A 16,742-nucleotide genomic window follows, 5' to 3' on the forward strand; every position below is an offset into this window, starting at 1 on the left:
TACACTCGTGTCTATCTCTATTCGCTCAGAAGGTGTTGATACAGTACACTCGTGTCTATCTCTATTCGCTCAGAAGGTGTTGATACAGTACACTCGTGTCTATCTCTATTCGCTCAGAAGGTGTTGATACAGTACACTCGTGTCTATCTCTATTCGCTCAGAAGGTGTTGATACAGTACACTCGTGTCTATCTCTATTTCACTAAGAAGGTGTTGATACAGTACACCCGTGTCTATCTCTATTCGCTCAGAAGGTGTTGATACAGTACACTCGTGTCTATCTCTATTCGCTCAGAAGGTGTTGATACAGTACACTCGTGTCTATCTCTATTCGCTCAGAAGGTGTTGATACAGTACACTCGTGTCTATCTCTATTCGCTAAGAAGGTGTTGATACAGTACACTCGTGTCTATCTCTATTCACTCAGAAGGTGTTGATACAGTACACTCGTGTCTATCTCTATTCGCTCAGAAGGTGTTGATACAGTACACTCGTGTCTATCTCTATTTCACTAAGAAGGTGTTGATACAGTACACCCGTGTCTATCTCTATTCGCTCAGAAGGTGTTGATACAGTACACTCGTGTCTATCTCTATTCGCTCAGAAGGTGTTGATACAGTACACTCGTGTCTATCTCTATTCGCTCAGAAGGTGTTGATACAGTACACTCGTGTCTATCTCTATTCGCTCAGAAGGTGTTGATACAGTACACTCGTGTCTATCTGTATTCGCTCAGAAGGTGTTTATACAGTACACTCGTGTCTATCTCTATTCGCTCAGAAGGTGTTGATACAGTACACTCGTGTCTATCTCTATTCGCTCAGAAGGTGTTGATACAGTACACTCGTGTCTATCTCTATTCGCTCAGAAGGTGTTGATACAGTACACTCGTGTCTATCTCTATTTCACTCAGAAGGTGTTGATACAGTACACTCGTGTCTATCTCTATTCGCTCAGAAGGTGTTTATACAGTACACTCGTGTCTATCTCTATTCGCTCAGAAGGTGTTTATACAGTACACTCGTGTCTATCTCTATTTCACTCAGAAGGTGTTGATACAATACACTCGTGTCTATCTCTATTCGCTCAGAAGGTGTTGATACAGTACACTCGTGTCTATCTCTATTCGCTCAGAAGGTGTTTATACAGTACACTCGTGTCTATCTCTATTCGCTCAGAAGGTGTTGATACAGTACACTCGTGTCTATCTCTATTCGCTCAGAAGGTGTTGATACAGTACACTCGTGTCTATCTCTATTTCACTAAGAAGGTGTTGATACAGTACACTCGTGTCTATCTCTATTCGCTCAGAAGGTGTTTATACAGTACACTCGTGTCTATCTCTATTTCACTAAGAAGGTGTTGATACAGTACACTCGTGTCTATCTCTATTCACTCAGAAGGTGTTGATACAGTACACTTGTGTCTATCTCTATTCGCTCAGAAGGTGTTGATACAGTACACTCGTGTCTATCTCTATTCGCTCAGAAGGTGTTGATACAGTACACTCGTGTCTATCTCTATTCGCTCAGAAGGTGTTGATACAGTACACTCGTGTCTATCTCTATTCGCTCAGAAGGTGTTGATACAGTACACTCGTGTCTATCTCTATTCGCTAAGAAGGTGTTGATACAGTACACTCGTGTCTATCTCTATTCACTCAGAAGGTGTTGATACAGTACACTCGTGTCTATCTCTATTCGCTCAGAAGGTGTTGATACAGTACACTCGTGTCTATCTCTATTTCACTAAGAAGGTGTTGATACAGTACACCCGTGTCTATCTCTATTCGCTCAGAAGGTGTTGATACAGTACACCCGTGTCTATCTCTATTCGCTCAGAAGGTGTTGATACAGTACACTCGTGTCTATCTCTATTCGCTCAGAAGGTGTTGATACAGTACACTCGTGTCTATCTCTATTCGCTCAGAAGGTGTTGATACAGTACACTCGTGTCTATCTCTATTAGCTCAGAAGGTGTTGATACAGTACACTCGTGTCTATCTCTATTCGCTCAGAAGGTGTTGATACAGTACACTCGTGTCTATCTCTATTCGCTCAGAAGGTGTTTATACAGTACACTCGTGTCTATCTCTATTCGCTCAGAAGGTGTTGATACAGTACACTCGTGTCTATCTCTATTCGCTCAGAAGGTGTTGATACAGTACACTCGTGTCTATCTCTATTCGCTCAGAAGGTGTTGATACAGTACACTCGTGTCTATCTCTATTTCACTCAGAAGGTGTTGATACAGTACACTCGTGTCTATCTCTATTCGCTCAGAAGGTGTTTATACAGTACACTCGTGTCTATCTCTATTCGCTCAGAAGGTGTTTATACAGTACACTCGTGTCTATCTCTATTTCACTCAGAAGGTGTTGATACAATACACTCGTGTCTATCTCTATTCACTCAGAAGGTGTTGATACAGTACACTCGTGTCTATCTCTATTCGCTCAGAAGGTGTTTATACAGTACACTCGTGTCTATCTCTATTCGCTCAGAAGGTGTTTATACAGTACACTCGTGTCTATCTCTATTTCACTCAGAAGGTGTTGATACAGTACACTCGTGTCTATCTCTATTCGCTCAGAAGGTGTTTATACAGTACACTCGTGTCTATCTCTATTTCACTCAGAAGGTGTTGATACAGTACACTCGTGTCTATCTCTATTCACTAAGAAGGTGTTGATACTGTACACTCGTGTCTATCTCTATTCGCTCAGAAGGTGTTTATACAGTACACTCGTGTCTATCTCTATTTGCTCAGAAGGTGTTTATACAGTACACTCGTGTCTATCTCTATTCGCTCAGAAGGTGTTGATACAGTACACTCGTGTCTATCTCTATTCGCTCAGAAGGTGTTGATACAGTACACTCGTGTCTATCTCTATTCGCTCAGGTGTTGATACAGTACACTCGTGTCTATCTCTATTCGCTCAGAAGGTGTTGATACAGTACACTCGTGTCTATCTCTATTCGCTCAGGTGTTGATACAGTACACTCGTGTCTATCTCTATTCACTAAGAAGGTGTTGATACAGTACACTCGTGTCTATCTCTATTCGCTCAGAAGGTGTTTATACAGTACACTCGTGTCTATCTCTATTCACTAAGAAGGTGTTGATACAGTACACTCGTGTCTATCTCTATTCGCTCAGAAGGTGTTGATACAGTACACTCGTGTCTATCTCTATTCGCTCAGAAGGTGTTGATATGACAGGTCATTAAATTACGTACATTTGGTAACAGCTAAGTATATCACAGCCCATGAAGACATCAGACTTCAGAGCATTCACTGTTGCACTGAAATAACAGTTCATCCGAAACATGTGAATACCTCCTTAACTCCTTCAGCGGGGCACAAACGCTCTGCTCCTCATTCAACACATGCTCTTTGACAGGTGACATCTGAAAACAATGAAAAAAAGCCAGGCTCATGTAGAGATGATTTCTTACAACTAGAGCTGCAACTAACGATTATTTTTTCTGTTAGTCGACTACTCCAACGATTATTTTTATTACAATAAATAATTTATCTAATGTTATTTTTTTGATTAGCTAATGAATCCTTTTGATAACTTTACAAAAACTTATAAGTACAACTTCTAATATAATATTTCAACCTTTATTCATTTTCAACCAATGTGGTTGAAGTTTTTACAGTATACAAAAATAAAGAGGCAAAGAAACTTATTTTACTATGGTAAATATGAGTTTACATTTGCGCTTCTAATTAAACCACAGTAGCCACAAATTTACAGTTGTCCGAGACGTCATGAAATGTTCTTTAGCATCACAAACCATAAAATGTAGTCAGTGTTCTGCTATGGTTTAGCATGGTTTCCAGAGATCTGGAGCTGATTCTGGGCAGCTCGGTGGTCTGTGACTGTTGTCTCGCGGCGCGCTGTCTTTTAAGGGGCCGTTCACATATCGCGTCTTTTGCGCGCTCAAGTTTGTTATTTCCAATGTAGGCGCGCAGTATGCGACCGCGTCGCTTGTTCGAAACCCGCACCAACACAGACTTACTTTATTTTATCCTTACTTCAGCCGCTACAGGTGATCATACCAATAACTTGTAATCTTTACAAGAATATCAGAATCATGCAATGAGCAAGTCTCGTTTATTAGACACTTAATAATATCACATCAGTTTGTACTTTTAGAATCGCCGAATCTGCTGCGGTCGTTCCATCACATCTGCAGCAGAGACCTGAATCAGGAAGTTGGTCGTCGACGTATTTTTGTAGTCGACGTAATCGATGACGCCGACGCGTCGTTGCAGCACTACTTACAACATCAATCTAACATTTCATAAAATATGCAATGCACATTTATTACCTACTCAACACAGTCCGGATCATCCAATAGTAACCGGTCCTTCTTCAGAGTCACCTGAAATTAAGGAAACGGAAATAAATATTTTTAAATAAACATTCTACTGCAGACAAAGGATTCAGGCACTGTACAAATTGATAATGCACTTATACTGGAGTCCATAAACACTGACTGATCACTGACACATGAAATCAAAAAATATATTTTAAATTAAATCAATCAATTAATCAATCAATCAATCAGTCGTAGTACCTTCTATACGTCTGTGTCTTCTGACTGGGACAGAGTGTTGACTTCAACAGTGGACGGTTCAAGCACACTATAGAAAAGTCTAGAAAAGAACATCAAATTAGACATCTGTGACAATAAATGAGTGCATAAAATACTGATTTAAAACATTAAATTATTTTATAATCTTGCTTCTATTTTATCAATGTAATTTACAAGCAAGATTACAATATTTCAAATCAATATTTAAATTTTCAAGTGTTACCCAAGTTAATGTTCATGACTTTGTAAGTATTACATTACATGCATGTATATTGCAGTCTGTCAGGTTGTGTGCACGTTAACACCTCTGTTACGAGGACCCTGTTCTATGAGGACCATCATAAGAACATGGTCTTGACTTGACTGAAGAGTCTCAGTGTGTTAGATTGAAAAGAGTCTGGTCTATTTGTATCCTTGTTATTACCGGGACATTGGTTACTAGACAAATGTGGACAGCTCATTTCAAGCATTTCTGTGTATGAGAAAAACTGGTGATTTGAGACACAGTGTCTGTGTTAGTTTTACAGCATGAAACCAAGACTCACTTTTAACACCCACAATAATGCAGCAAACAAATGTCTCTTAGAAACACATGTGGACAACGTAATCTGTTCTACTCTTTTAAGGACTAACACAATTATTTCAAGAACTTCTTGGATACCTTTATAGCTGCTGTGCCTTGTTCAGAGTTCTTTAGGCTCTTTAGACACTGATTCTACTCAGTTATCATTTGAAAATACTGAATGTTTTGAATAAATAATATGCAATCTTGGAGAATGTTATTTAAATAAAAAGCCAAAATAATAATAATAATAATAATAATAATGATGATGACACAAATATGATAAAACTGCAGAAGTATACTGCCTGAAAGTCAATTTCAAACAAGGGGAGCGACTTTTTACCAACTTGTATTACAATATACTTAATCTAAAGATAACAATTAGACGTTTTCAATATCATACGGCCACAATGAGATGTGAATGATCCATATTTAGCCTAATATTCACATCCACACAGCCCAATGTCATGGTGAGAACTAGGGTCTTCAAATACCAGGCTTTTGTCAAACAAACGACACACTGAAGGCGTTTCTCAATGTCAAGGATACTTCCTGTGGCAGGACTGGCCCTTCCAAGTCACTTCCTTCAGAGGCTAGGTGAGACTCCTCTTTAGCATTCGGAGAACACGTAAATGGAACAGGCTAGCAAGTGCACGTCATCGCGTCATTACGTCAGTGAAAAGGTCCGTTTGAATAACGCTGTGGTGTAATGGTATAATATTAACGTTAAATTACTTTGGACAACTTAACTAGTTATTTATAAAAGAAATGCCGGTTACGCAATCAAGCTAACAATTGTTAAATGACAGGTCCGGTTCAGTTAGCCATCAATAACATAATTTGTATTTGTATAATTTACAATATCAATATGGTAGTAATTTGTACTGGCAAACTTTACTTATATTTACTACAGTTATAACAAATGTTTGGTAATGTAAATAAAAACTGTTAACGCTCCGACTCTGCTAACATTCGACATTTTTGAACAAGATAGCAATGCTGCGCGCATAGGATTGTGGGTGATTTGAGAGCGCGAAGGCTACACATATGCATCCTTTCCTGTGTATGGGATATTCTTCGAACGAAGGACTCAGTCCTTGGTTGAAATTCCGAGGATCCTCGACATTGGAACAGTCCTTCGACGGATGTCGATGACGTAGCATCCTCGAAATACTGGCTTCCAAGGATCCTTCCTTGACATTGAGAAACGCCTTGAGATTCTTCAATCAAACATCAAGACCATGTTCTTATGATGGTCCTCATAAAACAGGGTCCTCGTAACACGGGTGTAAACACACACACACACACAAGACCATGTTCTTATGATGGTCCTCATAAAACAGGGTCCTCGTAACACAGGTGTAAACACACACACAATGTGACATCAAGACCATGTTAAGACTATGTTCTTATGATGGTCCTCATAAAACAGGGTCCTCGTAACACTGGTGTAAACACACACACACACAAGACCATGTTCTTATGATGGTCCTCATAAAACAGGGTCCTCGTAACACGGGTGTAAACACACACACACAGAAGACTATGTTCTTATGATGGTCCTCATAAAACAGGGTCCTTGTAAAACAGGTGTAAATATACACACAATGTGACATCAAGACCATGTTAAGACTATCTTCTTATGATGGTCCTCATAAAACAGGGTCCTCGTAACACTGGTGTAAACACACACACACACAAGACCATGTTCTTATGATGGTCCTCATAAAACAGGGTCCTTGTAAAACAGGTGTAAATATACACACAATGTGACATCAAGACCATGTTAAGACTATCTTCTTATGATGGTCCTCATAAAACAGGGTCCTCGTAACACAGGTGTAAACATACACACATCCTGACATACTGGAATGAACATGCATGGAATGTAATACATACAAACTCATTAACATTAACTTAATTGGTAACAACTGACATTTAATAACTTTACTATAATCCAATAAATCAGAATTGACAGTATAGAGGTGTCAGTACCGTGCATCTCCATGGCCAATCAGAATCACCATAATCGTATGTGACCTCTTCACCAGGACAGATGCTCCTTGTAGCAAATAAACATAAGTGAGGTTTTCCATCCACACGAATCGTCTTCATCCTGCTGTTTGGGTTAATATGGTCATCGTTTACAAGCCGCCCAAGAGAACCGTCACCTCGAGCTGCATCGACACTAAACAAGAGACAGACAATATCAGCACTGAAACCTTAGGACCAGCAGATGTCATATTCTGTGATCACCAATCATTTAACACTCATCACCAAGCTTTGAAAACACATGACCACTGACATGTCCACGGACACATTTAGAATCATGTAATTTAATTATCAGTAAACATGTAGATCAAACACGGGTACATACCAGAGGAGTTTTCCATTGTAGCCAAACTCAAACATGAAAACTTGAAGTGCATGGCCTCCGCTCACATTCTTCTTTGCTGATGAGGTCTCCTCAGTATTCCAAGCAGGAAATCTCCTTTCTCAAAGTCAGTACAGCTGAACACACCCCTCCCTACACAACAACAGAGAGGTGAAACCATCACGAGAACCACACGTCATCAACCAGAGACAGATTTAGTACACAAGACACTTTAAAACAACAGAGAGGTGAAACCATCACGAGAACCACACGTCATCAACCAGAGACAGCTTTAGTACACGAGACACTTTAAAGGCATAGGAAGAAAATCCTGTCATCATTTACAAACCATCAAATGGTTAGTAATGTCTTATTTTGCTCAACAAAAGATATAAAGAACTAAGACAACTTAATGGTGACTATATGATGACTAAATAAATTAGCTCACCTTTAAGATCAGTGATGAACCTGCCCTTGAGCCCATTCTGCTCTTTCTCCTTCGCCTCGCACCTTCAGCCATCCTCTCATGTGTCTGCTTTAATAACAATAAGAACTGTTGGCCTCCATCTGACAATATTAAGTTTGTTTGTTTTCAACTTAACATGCAAATTAATAATGACAGTTCTAATGAACAGAATATATGTTAAATATGATGTATTCTGAGCATATGCTGAATATACTATTTTGACTGGTTATATTAGTAAAAGTGCTTTGACACAATCTGTATTCTACAAAGCACTATTCAAATAAAGGTGACTTTACTTAATATATACAGTAAGTATTAGAAAGTGAAAAGAGCACATCTCTGTGTTTATTAATGAAAGCAAGCTGAACAGTAATAATATTAAACAGAACTGCCCCTCCCCTTCACAGACTGTAGCCATGACAACAGATTATTATGATAGCTAGACTGTTCTGTTACATTTACAGTTGTGAAGTTAAACTGACAAGCATTGTTGATTCTCGTCTGATGTTACTCTTAATAGAGGACACTTAGTGTAAACACGCTAGTGCTATTAGCATCACGCGCTAGCTGCTTTCTAAAGAGCACTGAAGACACTCACGAACAAGCCAAACTGAGCCACAAACTCTCAGAGAAACGATTTAACAGCAGTATTACTAACCTTTAATATAATAGTTGTCTCCAACAGCTTCACACCACAGATGTCTTCGCTTCAGGTGCACAGATTGCGTCCGTTCCAAACAGGAAGTTACAAACCGTCACACTTGCCTCGCTGATTAAAGCACGAGTATACGGGATTTATAATAATAATAATAATAATATATTTAAATAACCATCTATGAAACGTTACATTAATAGCGTTACATTAATATACTGATTTTAAACTGAGTAATTACAGCTTTGAAGTCACATTCATACTTTATATGATGATATTTAGGGAATATGTTTAATTGCATGATAATTATGCATTTATATAATCATATACAATCGATAAATTATTGCAAAAAAATGTTTAAATAATTACCAAACTGCATTAACTTACTTGTACGGAGCTATTAGCGGCAGAATGTAGCCCCGCCCACCGCCGCCATTTTGTTTTCGCGATTTCCCGCCCTCCGATGCGCGATCTAGCCAATCAGCGGCCTACAAACTTACACAAGTGTAAAATATGCAAATTTTCGATGACGCGGATGCAGTACCGGGTCCGGGCTGCAGGGGCGCACTCCCGAGCTCAGAGGATACACAGTGTATAGTAAAATTTCAGGGTTTTGTGGTATATTAGGACATGGCGCGAAAATTTGAGAGGGAGCTTCTGGGACATAGAGAAAGGCATCTACACTGTCGGAATTATAAGGACATGGGCCCTGTCCTCATAAACCCAAATGTCCCTGTAATGCTGGTGCGTATTCAGGTCAAAAGTCCTTGTAAACCACAAAAACCAACACACACACACACACACACACACACACACACACACACACACACACACACACACACACACAGAACAATACACACAGAACAATACGCACACAAACCCTCATGAGTAACCTATGTCATACCACAAAAATGATCGTGAACACCCAATCAGAACTAAATCAATCGGTTGAGAAGTTGCACAGCAAAACTGCTGAAAAAGTTGTTGGATGCAGTATGTACCATACTCTTTCTTATGTGTGCAATAACCTTCATTGTAACAACTTACATCATTAGCTTAGCTTTGCCAAATCACAGGAGTACTTGGGGCAAGCTAATGATTTCAGTTGGAGACAACTAGCTTTCAGCTTACATGCTAGTCGGCCCTTCCGACTTCAACTGAATTAGGCTAATAGGGGGATATGTCACACTGGGATGTTGCATTAAAATGCAAAAAAATTAAATGTCCCTTCCTAATCTAACTCTCTGGTAGACAGCAAGTGAGCAAATTAACCAAAACACAAAAGTTTAAAAGTTAGCTGTAAGAGTTACCTTTTTTAAGTAGATGTACTTCACCTGCCTCCCCCACGAGGCCTTCATTCTCCACAGTGGGGCCTTTCATCTCCGTCTCCTCCACTAGGCATTCAGCCTCTACAACGGGGCTTTCCAGCCCCGCCTTCGCCACAAGGCCTGCCGTCTCCACAGCGGGGCCTTCCAACCTGGCCTCCTCCATGAGGCCTTCCGGCCCTCTCTCCTCCACGAGGCTTTCCGGCCCCGCTTCCTCCACAAGGCCTTCCAGCCCTGCCTCCTCCATGAGGCCTTCCAAGCCTGCCTCCTCCACGAGGCCTTCCGGCCCCGCCTCCTCCATGACGCCTTCCGGCCCCGCCTCCTCCATGACGCCTTCCGGCCCCGCCTCCTCCATGAGGCCTTCCGGCCCCGCCTTCGCCACAAGGTTTTCTGGGCCCGCCTCCCCTGAGGTGCCCTGCTCGTCACAAGGGCTGAGGGTCAGGGTGAAGACAGTGTCCGCACTCGCCTTCCAACCTGTCAAATTTGATTAGAAAAAAAAGTAGGATTGAGGCTGAACTATTATGTATTATAAAAATTCAAAAAGGCAGATTATTTGACATTCCTGCACACAAGAATTTTAAGACTATATTTCTAAGCTTGTATGCATTTACATATTTCTGAAACACAGGCAAAAATTGGGCTATAGGCTACTTTTCACACTGGATGCAAGTTTACACCAAGACGTTGAAATGTAATAAGGGTGTCATTTGTTGTATAAACTATAAATATTTGATAAGTGCTGAAAAAATAGGGAAGGATTGACAATCAACTGTATACTGTACATCTCACCTGCACAAACCAACTCATAAAATGCTGTCATTTTGCTGAGGTGTTGTGTAGCCAGCGGGTCCAGCACACATCTTGGGGTGAGGGAAGTTATTTTAGGTTTCTTGCCATTGCCTTCCTTCTGAAGGAGGAGGAGTGGCTTGTAGCCCATTGCATGTAGCTTCTCAAGCTGCAGAGACATTTGTAACGGATAAAAAAGGATGTTATAAAAAAATTCAGTTTGAGGCATGACATTTTTCTGTTAGACCTAACATTGACAAAAAACTGCCCATTATTACATGTCTTATTATACTAAGTTCCTTTGATCAGATTGACAGAATTTCAATGCACTTATGACCAGCAAAAGCATTTGAGCCATCCTCAAAAGTTGATTTTCTATTTTGTCAAATTTACTGTGTATGAAAAATCATCTCTGGCTTGAATTTGGTGTTAGAATTATGAACAGATCAGGACTAAATGTTAAATTTAGTGGTTAAAGTGGTTAAAAGTCAAAATCTAGTTGCCACTTGTATGAATTTGGTAGCCAAAGGCAACCATTAATGTCAAGCCCTGTAGATGTATACATTTTTAACACCCCCAAATGAATGGGTTTACACTGAAAATCAATGCATTTCAATACTTTGCAAATATATAACAGGATTAGTTCTACGAGGGAATGTGGGACATCTAGGATCCAGGATTTAGTAAAATACACAATATAGCTGTGTTCTTTACTTGGGTGAACCTATTTATACTGTATGTTTTTTACAAGTTTAAGTGCTCACGAAATAAACACATTTTCAGTTGTCTTTTGAATGTTGTCAGGGATTCTGCACTCCAGATGACGGTGGGGAGATCATTCCACCAACATGGAACCATTAATGAGAATGTTTTGGAGAGTGATTTTTTAGCAAAGGGTAATTAGTTCATTATTATGCCTTTCAAGTTAACAGTCAGTTACCTTAATGGTTTAAATTTGCTGGCCTGTTCCCAAAAGCCATAACCAATTTGAACTCACACAGGCACTGACTCCACATTTACCTCCCGATCCACAGACTTTCTTCAACCCACCTACTGTGCAATATTTATCATTTAATACTTTTGATAACACTGATATTCTGTGCAATTTCATTAATGTTCAATATTTAATACTTAATATTAAATACTTAATACTTTTGATAGAATCAAAATCACACAGTATACAAACCATATTTATCTTTCTATTTTAATGTATATAGCTTTTCAGAACTGTGCCCCTTACCCCCCCTTCTTTTGCAATACTTATTTTATTCCTTGTTGTTACATTTCTCTTATGTACATGTTGACACTGGAAAAGGAGTTGCTTCAATCTCGTCGTACATGTGTATAATAACAATAAAAGGCATTCTATTCTATTCTGTTCTGAAGAATCTGTGTTTAAAGTTAAACTCCACTTTTAACAGTAGTACTTAAATTCCTTATTAATATTACATGAATGACATGACTACATTAAATTCATCACATACTACTGAAAGTGGGAATCACATGCTCAATTTAAGTCAGTTTTTCAATAAAGATTTACCTGGCCCGCAACTTGGACCCAGTTTTTAATTTTGGACCACCGTGTGTTTGAGTTTAACATGCCTGCACTAGGCTTTAACTTTGTGAAAGAGAACCTTCAAGTTGCATTTGGTGTTTAAACTCTGTTTAGAGGTCGGTAAACCCTATATTTCAGAAATCTGGTTTAAATCACTCTTTTCAAAAATAAAAATAAAAGCATTTGAAAAATATATTATGATCTTCTATCAAAATTATCACTCAATCAGGACTGGTAATTGACCCTATTAAAAAAGGTAGTGTTAATTGTACATACCAAAATTATGGCTTCATCCCGCATGGCTGCCTCATTGTGTTTTTTTTTAAGATTGCCAAGCCACTCCCCCTTCTTCATATCAAGGGCCTGCAGCCTCTTCATCAAACGAGCCTTCTTGGGCTGCTCTGCCCCACAGGCCTTACAAATCTTAGTGGCACAGGGCATGACCTGGGGGCAGTTGGGGCATTTCTTTTTATTAGACACCATGTTGTCTGAGAAAAAAAGAAAGAAAAAAGAGAAAGTTATTTAAGTATAATATGAGCTACCCATAGAAACATTCTAAATTAATATCACACTATATGATTTAAAATCACACTATGCACAGGATGCTATGTGCTTTCTTAATTTCAATGGTCAAATTGTCTTAACCAGTCATTCTTCTGAGTTTTGAACATTGTTAGTGATGACACTGTGATAAGGGTAAACATTTCTCTGATTTTTAACTGCCATTTACACAATGATACAGTGTATGTGTGTGTGTGTGTGTGTGTGTGTGTGTGTGTGTGTGTGTGTGTGTGTGGTGTGTGTGTGTTGCCCAGATGTGATACAGAACACACTCCTATTGATAAAGAAAACTTTTGACAATTTCATGTCTACTGTATGCCAAATGTTAATATCACATTATTAAATTACACGAAAAGCGAAAAGGATGAGTTAAGAAAATGTGTGTGAAATAGTAGGCTACACTAACATGTGACATGCTAGGACATTCAGTTAGCACGTTATAGGGTTTTATATCAAATGGAAACACCAAAGCAATGTCACAAAAAGTTAAAATCGGGCATAAGGCAGTCATGACATTAAGGCAACATAACGTTACATACTTGACTACACTTTTGCATATATATTTCATCGAATTATACAGGCTACTTGTTCATGAGTTAATAATTTTAGCCTACCTTAATCAACGTCTCCAGAGAGGAAGTAATTGGCGACTGGCGAGAGCTCCGTCATCCGTATATTGTAAAAAATAAAATAAAAAATTAAATTAATTAAAATTATTTTTATCATTTCAACAGGGCGTCAGAAGAAACTCCCCGGACCTTTTAAAAAATATATTTGGAGATTAACTTACTGTAACAAAACTGAGCAACGTACTGTATTGCTGGTGACAAAAACACAGATTAAAGTACTTATTTTTTGCTATAAAATGCGCAATGGTTCTTTTTTATTTGTTATTTTTTAATTTTTTAAATTACAGAATTCAAAGAAGTCCTTGACACATTACTTTTAAACATTTTGACATTTAGTAGGCTACCAATATATAGTTCAAATAAAAAGAAGAAAACGTATGTTAAATTCATTTAGCAGAGATAGGCCTTCAGATCTTTGGGCTTTTCAATTATTTTTTAAACTTTAGGCTGTAAATATATTGTAAAGGCTGCTTAAAAATGCGATAGGATTCTGTGACATGAATGTCCGCATTGCATTGTGGCTAATGAGCTTGAACTCCGTGTTCTGGCTTACTGTAATATTTCATCGGAATATTATATATAAAAAAATGAATGAATACAATGATAACATCTAAATAAATGTTGATAGATGTAGCGTTATAGTTTTAAAAATATCAATCGAAATAATAACCGAAAAAGACCGAAATAATAATACATAATTAATATACAAAAAAATAGCCTAATGAAAAATCAATAATACATAGGCAATAATTATAATGCCGATATTACATCATTATATATTATAAGGCACCTTTCAGGCATAAAAAAACATGCATAACAAAAGTATTTAATTGCTCTGGAGATGGTGCCCTCCAACAACTCGATATCCCATTAAGCCCAGTGGTCCGTTGGATTGCGCAATTTGCGCAGCACCTGACGAAGTTTGACTTTGACAGTAGGAGGTATATAAAAGACTGGCAAACTGTCTTCATGTTTAAAATAATAAAAGAATTATGGTTAGGGCACCAAAATGGCTAGCAGCAGCACTGCACATGTATAAACTGTGACAAGATCTCGTGAATAAATGTTGATTAAACAGCTTCTCTGCTGCAGCCCGACTGGCAGAAAGAATCGTGCCGTTGCACGAAAGATGCATCCAATTGAAATGCATTAGTTTAAAAAACGTGCTGTCATTACGAAAATAACGAAATAAATGTGCCCCTGCCACGAATAAATAGATTAAATTACGTGACCAAATCACGAACTGCCGTGAGACTGGGTTGTGCTCTCAGATGCTCTTATACTGCAATCCTGTGCTCTGAAGCTGTAACATAAAGTTTATGTGCATAGAACATGTAACACATTAAAAACTGTTTTTCTGCATTGCAAAAAACACATTAATTCATTATTCAGAGAGATCTTTCATGTTGGCAAGTTTTGCAGTTAACATTGTAAAAAGCTACATTCTCTCAAGGAGAGATAAGCTGTATTGCATATGTGGGCTTGTTTTAGCATCGTTTCACCAGAAGCACTAACTAAACATTAGTGCTCTAATAGCTCTTAAACTGCAATCCTGAGCACTGAAGCTGTAACATAAGTCTGTATGCATAGAACATGTAACACATTAAAAACTGTTTTTCTGCATTGCAAAAAACACATTAGTTCTTCATTGCAAAAAGCACATTTGTTCATTAGTCAGAGAGATATTTAATGTTGGCAAGTTTTGCAGTTAACATTGTAAAAAGCTACATTCTCTCAATGAGAAATAAGCTGTATTGCATATGTGGGCTTGTTTTAGCATCGTTTCACCAGAACCACGAACTAAACATTTGTGCTCTCAGATGCTCTTATACTGCAATCCTGAGCAATGAAGCTGTAACATAAGTTTATGTGCATAGAACATGAAACACATTAAAAACTGTGTTTCTTCATTGCAAAAAGCACATTAGTTCATTAGTCAGAGATATCTTTCATGTTTGCAAGTTATGCAGTTAACATTGTAAAAAGCTACATTTTCTCAATGAGAGATAAGCTGTATTGCATATGTGGGCTTGTTTTAGCATCGTTTCACCAGAACCACTAACTAAACATTAGTGCTCTAAGTAGCTCTTATAGTCCAATCCTGAGCACTGAAGCTGTAACATAAGTCTATATGCATAGAACATGTAACACATTAAAAACTGTTCTTCTGCATTGCAAAAAACACATTAGTTCATTAGTCAGAGAGATATTTAATGTTGGCAAGTTTTGCAGTTAACATTGTAAAAAGCTACATTCTCTCAATGAGAGATAAGCTGTATTGCATATGTGGGCTTGTTTTAGCATCGTTTCACCAGAACCACGAACTAAACATTTGTGCTCTCAGATGCTCTTATACTGCAATCCTGAGCAATGAAGCTGTAACATAAGTTTATGTGCATAGAACATGAAACACATTAAAAACTGTGTTTCTTCATTGCAAAAAGCACATTAGTTCATTAGTCAGAGAGATCTTTCATGTTTGCAAGTTATGCAGTTAACATTGTAAAAAGCTACATTCTCTCAAGGAGAGATAAGCTGTATTGCATATTTGGGCTTGTTTTAGCATCGTTTCACCAGAACCACTAACTAAACATAAGTGCTCTAATAGCTCTTAAACTGCAATCCTGAGCACTGAAGCTGTAACATAAGTCTGTATGCATAGAACATGTAACACATTAAAAACTGTTTTTCTGCATTGCAAAAAACACATTAGTTCATTAATCAGAGAGATCTTTCATGTTGGCAAGTTTTGCAGTTAACATTGTAAAAAGCTACATTCTCTCAATGAGAGATAAGCTGTATTGCATATGTGGGCTTGTTTTAGCATCGTTTCACCAGAACCACTAACTAAACATTAGTGCTCTAAGTAGCTCATATAGTGCAATCCTGAGCACTGAAGCTGTAACATAAGTCTATATGCATAGAACATGTAACACATTAGAAACGGTTTTTATGCATTGCAAAAAACACATTAGTAAATTAGTCAGAGAGATCTTTCATGTTGGCAAGTTTTGCAGTTAACATTGTAAAAAGCTACATTCTCTCAAGGAGAGATAAGCTGTATTGCATATGTGGGCTTGTTTTAGCATCGTTTCACCACAACCACTAACTAAACATTAGTGCTCTCAGTAGCTCTACACTTACAGTCCTGAGCACTGAATCTGTAACATAAGTTTATGTGCATAGAACAATAAAACACATTAAAAACTGTGTTTCTTCATTGCAAA

At 38.2% G+C, this 16,742-nt stretch overlaps 2 long non-coding RNA genes across 3 annotated transcripts; both read right to left on the reverse strand.

Annotated features, from left to right (window-relative positions):
• Positions 1-3,323: 3,323 nt before the first annotated feature.
• On the reverse strand, positions 3,324-7,675 carry LOC132102766 (uncharacterized). Of its 2 annotated transcripts, none has more exons than XR_009423285.1 (5): positions 7,545-7,675; positions 7,163-7,355; positions 4,588-4,666; positions 4,343-4,392; positions 3,324-3,408 (listed from the first exon to the last, which is right to left on the reverse strand). It is a non-coding gene; the product is annotated as an uncharacterized LOC132102766 (long non-coding RNA). The 2 variants fall into 2 exon arrangements; XR_009423284.1 differs by having other exon boundaries at positions 3,327-3,408; positions 4,339-4,392.
• A 355-nt stretch (positions 7,676-8,030) lies between these two features.
• On the reverse strand, positions 8,031-9,122 carry LOC132102768 (uncharacterized). The gene is made up of 3 exons (XR_009423287.1): positions 9,047-9,122; positions 8,666-8,776; positions 8,031-8,073 (listed from the first exon to the last, which is right to left on the reverse strand). It is a non-coding gene; the product is annotated as an uncharacterized LOC132102768 (long non-coding RNA).
• Between the last annotated feature and the right edge of the window lie 7,620 nt (positions 9,123-16,742).

Source organism: Carassius carassius, chromosome 24 (genome assembly GCF_963082965.1).
Source record: "Carassius carassius chromosome 24, fCarCar2.1, whole genome shotgun sequence".
Lineage (NCBI taxonomy): Eukaryota > Metazoa > Chordata > Actinopteri > Cypriniformes > Cyprinidae > Carassius > Carassius carassius.